The following is a 5,000-nucleotide window of genomic DNA, read 5'->3' as shown; positions in this document are numbered from 1 at the left end:
TTAATATACGCGTATTAAAAACCCTTAGCTGTTACAACTTTTATGCTTGAAACCATCGCAACGAAGTCTTTGGGTCCGTAGACCCGTGATGTACTGCTCCAGGAAACGTTTTGAAAGGGTGGAAACTCAAAATCATAGGTTAAGATCATCGGCAGAACCCACCAGACACCACTTTTGCTTCATAAGTTCGGCCTATAGTCATATGACGATTTTCATCGGGGAGGGGACGTATGACCCAAACGGGGGCTTATATGACCCACGGACACTGCAAACCATGCTCCTACGACTAAATAGAGGTTAAAACTACGATTTGGTGAAATCTTCATTTTTGACCTCGAAGCAAGGTACCTTCCCTATAGTAGGCAATGAGTAAATGATCATAATCCCAGGAGGGCAAAAAATGGGAACCCGAGAGGAAAGCGCTGTTGGCGCGCCTAAGCTAGTGGCCCGTAGAGTAAAAAGGGTACCCCCAACAAAGTTGTCGTTTGACGTTCTGGTTGCACTTTTTATCATCTGTTTTGAATTTAAACATTAAAACTTGGACTGCTGTGAAAATTCTTTTATTTTGACCGATCGCGTCGAGTGCTAAAGATGGACTGCCCTTTTATTTCATACGCTCATGATAGCAAACTTCTGTGGTTTGTCGCTTAACCTATGAAATTCTAAGAAAGGCCGATCGGCCACCAAAAGCGCGCACGTGCCTTAGCGCAGACAATTGTCCTTTGTTTTTACAAAGCAAATACAGAGTTCTCGGTATTATTTTCGCTTCGCTCACACCATCTGGCGCCCCTAGTTCCTAGCATCGTATTCTTTTGCTTCGACATACTCCCCCCCGGTTGAATTATTGAATTCAACAGAATTGTTTTCGGTTACAGGCAAAATACAGATTTTTGATATTCCGCGCTTGTACAAACCATCTTTCGTTTTGACGGTAACTACTCTTATGTTCCCATCACTTCCCGGAAAAATCTCAACTATTCTACCATAACACCATTTCAGGGGTGGTAAACCATCGTCTTTCACAAGCACCATTGTTCCGACGGAGATGTTGTTGCGTTGACGGGTCCACTTTGTCCGTGGTTGTAGACCGGACAAATACTCAGTACTCCAACGTTTCCACAGCCTTCGAAGATATTCTTGTACTTCCTGCCATTGATTCAGCTGGTTGATTGGAACCGCTTCCAGGGATGGTTCGGCCAAGGCAGAAAGCGGACGATGGATCAGGAAATGTCCCGGCGTCAAAACGTCAAGATCAGCTGGATCGGTTGATAGTTGAGTCAACGGTCGAGAATTCATGCAACTCTCGATCTGCGTTAGAAGCGTGGTGAGCTGCTCGTAGGTCAGCAACGCGTTTCCCATCGTAGGCCTAAGATGATTTTTGAAGGATTTGACAGCCGCCTCCCATAGGCCGCCAAAATTCGGAGAACGAGGGGGGATGAACTTAAATTCGATGCCTTCATCGCTGCACTTCCGAGTTATGTCGCCTTGCCATGCCTGATCCTTGAATTGCTGAGCTAGGACAGCCAATTCTTTCGATGCGCCTACAAAATTCTTAGCGTTGTCACATTCAATTAATGAAGGCTTACCTCTGCGCGCGATGAATCTGCGTAGGGCCGCAATAAAGGCGTCTGTGGTCAAGTCTGTAACAAGATCGATGTGCACCGCTTTCACGACCATGCATACAAAAATGACCACGTATCCTTTTAGCGGCTGCGATTTTCTATGGGGATAGCGGTATGCTATCGGGCCGCATAGATCCACTCCAGTGCGGACGAATGGTAAGGCTGGAGACACGCGTTCCATTGGTAAGTCGCCCATAATTTGTTGAAGCGATGTTGGTCGACAGCGGAAACATTGCAAACATGAGTGCACTGTCTTTCGGGCTAAATTTCTGACTCGCAAAGGCCAAAACCTTTCGCGCAGGCTCGTGGTCAGAAATTGAGGGCTGGCATGCAACATTTTCAGATGAACGAACATTGCAATCATGTCGGTGAGGGGATGATTGGATGGAAGTATCATAGGATGTCGTCGATCGTTAGATACTTCTGCATGACGTAGCCTGCCACCTACTCGCAGTATGCCGGCTTCGATGTATGGATTTAACGACTTCAATTTGGAATGGTTTGCAACGAAACCATTTTTTTCAAGATTTTTAAAATCTTCCGCAAATGATTCATGTTGTGCAAGACGGACGAGACACTTGATTGAATCGTTTAGTTCTTCAGTGGTCAGATGCGTATATCGTCGTTGATCACGATTTTTGAGTTTTGCGTTGTGAGCAAATCTGAGTATCCATGCTACAAGTCTTTTCAAATCGCCGAATGACGAACGCAGTTTAAAAATGAAACTCGGTGCAATAGAATGAGCTGCTAACGTAACTCTTTCTTCGAGATCTTCCTTAGGTAGTTCAACCTTACTTGCAACCTTTGTAGGGAAAATCAGAGGTTCTTCATTTAGCCAATTCGGGCCGTTCCACCATAATGTGGCATGCTGTAGCTGTGCTGGATCCATTCCGCGAGAAATTATATCTGCTGGATTTTCTATACCGGGTACGTGATTCCATTTTCCATTTGCAGTGAGATGTTGTATTTCCGATACACGATTCGCAACGAAAGTTTTCCAGCGCGATGGGTTTGCTGCCAACCAGTGTAGGACAATACTTGAATCCGACCAAAAATATGGTTCTATTTCAATTTTCAAGGCACCGGAAACCTTTTCATACAGATGTGCCAAGAGTAATGCGGCTGATAGCTCTAAACGAGGTAAACAAACTCGTTTTTGTTTACGCGAAGTTGCCAGAGGAGCTACTTTAGATTTAGCCGTTAGTAAATTCACTGTAACTGTATCATCGCTGGATACAGATCTGATGTAAATACAAGCGCCGTACGCCTTTTCAGACGCATCGCAAAATCCGTGTAGCTGTATTTGTTTTACAGGCGTGTGAGAAAGAACCCAACGTTGGATACTTATGTTATTAAGTTCTGCAAGATTTTTACGAAAATCTCTCCACTGTTTCTGTAGTGGTGGGTTGAGAGGTTCATCCCAAGACGTTTCATTGCGCCAAAGCTCTTGAAGATACATTTTAGCTGCCACTATCACAGGACCGACCAATCCTAAAGGATCGAAAAGTTTTGCCGAGTCTGATACAGCAATGCGTTTCGTAACTGGATTGTCATGATTGCTGTACTCAGGTGTTTCGAAGAGAAAATTGTCGGTTGTTGGTTGCCATTTCAGACCCAATGTTTTGATGCATGATGTTGGCGAATCAAGATCACAAACAGTTCGATCATCCCGAAGATCAACGGGAATTTTTTCTAGTAGTTCGGAGCAGTTAGATGTCCATTTACGAAGACAAAGACCAGCAGATTGAAGTAAATTCAATAATTGGTCACTGAGTTTCTGCCCTTCCTCTACACTATTGACTCCTGTTAGCATGTCGTCCATGTAAAAGTCGTTAGCTAAAACCTTTGTTGCCTCTGGGTAAGTATTTGCTTCTAGTTTTGCTAGATGTTGTAGAGTTTTAGTTGCGAGGTATGGTGCGCAAGAAGTACCATAAGTGACTGTGCTCAATTCAAATGTACAAATTGGATCGGTTGGTTTATTTCGCCATAGAATTCGTTGCAAGGGACGGTCTTCGTCAGCTACCAAAATTTGTCTGTACATTTTCTCAATGTCAGCCACGAGTACAAATTTTGGCATTCGAAATCTTAGTAAGATAGACATAAGATCGTCTTGAAGGATTGGGCCTACCATCAAACAATCGTTTAATGAGACTCCACTGCTGGAAGAGCACGACGCATCAAACACCACCCGAAGCTTGGTGGTAGTTTTATCGGGACGAAGCACACAATGGTGCGGCATGTAATAGCTTGGGCTAACTTGTCCTGTGGTGTTTTCTGTTATTTGTACCATGTGGTTAAGGTTTATATATTCTGAAACAAACTGTGAATATTCTGCTTTAAGTTGTGGTCTGGTTTCTAAACGTCTTTCTAATGCTAGGAATCTGCGCAAAGCAATAGATTTGGATTCGCCCAGCTGGGCAATTTTGTCGTCGCGTGTTGGTAGAGAAACCACAAACCGACCTGCGGTGTTACGTTTTGTTGTTCTATCAAAATATTGTTCACATTTGCTTTCTTCCACCGATAGTTTGCTGTTAGTCTGGCATGCTTCAAGTTCCCAAAATTGTCTAAGCTGTGCGTCGAGGTTGCTGCTCACATGAGCCACTACTGATGTTTGCTCACTTGGTTGGCAAACGGTGGCTCTTCCAGCTATGACCCATCCTAGCACAGTTTTTTGTACTGCCAATGCACCTGACTGCATTTTCAAAAGGCCCTCTTCCAAGATTAGATAATACAGGTCCATGCCGATTATCATGTCGATTGGTCCGGGTTCATGGAAATTAGGGTCTGCTAGTTCGATGTTTAGAGGTAAGGTTAGCCTTGTTAGATCGACTGCACTTACCGGTAGATTTCTTGTGACTTGGCTGAGCACATGAAATTTGGATGTCGTTCTAAAAGCACTGCAATTTGACTTGATGCTCACCATGACCGATGAGTAAGACATGATTTTCGACTCACCAATACCGCCGATCGAGTGTACTTCCTTGATGCGAGGGAGTCGAAGACGTTGTACTAGTCGTTCTGTCACAATATTCAATTGTGATGCTGAGTCGAGCAGAGCTCGCGGCCCAATACTGCGTTCCGTTGCAGTCACATACCTTGACCACGGCCGTTTGAAGCAAGACCGTTGAAGATACCTGATTAGAAGCCGGTGGCACATTCACAAAACAATGATTTAACGAAGCTGGAGTTTCTGGATTAGACGAAGCAGGAGTGGAAGGACCGGGTTGGCATTCGGGTATCGTTTGCTGTTGCAATACTTCCTGAACTGGCATGGCATTCGATTGTTCGTGTAACATGGTGTGGTGCTTCTTGTGGCAAATACGGCATGTACCTGATGGACAGTCCTTAACCGTATGACCCAATGATAAACAATTGAAA

This window comes from Anopheles gambiae, assembly GCF_943734735.2.
Source record: "Anopheles gambiae chromosome X unlocalized genomic scaffold, idAnoGambNW_F1_1 X_unloc_147, whole genome shotgun sequence".
NCBI classification, from domain to species: Eukaryota; Metazoa; Arthropoda; class Insecta; order Diptera; family Culicidae; genus Anopheles; species Anopheles gambiae.
The sequence above is the reverse complement of the archived record's forward strand: the minus strand, read 5'-3'. Positions refer to the sequence as shown.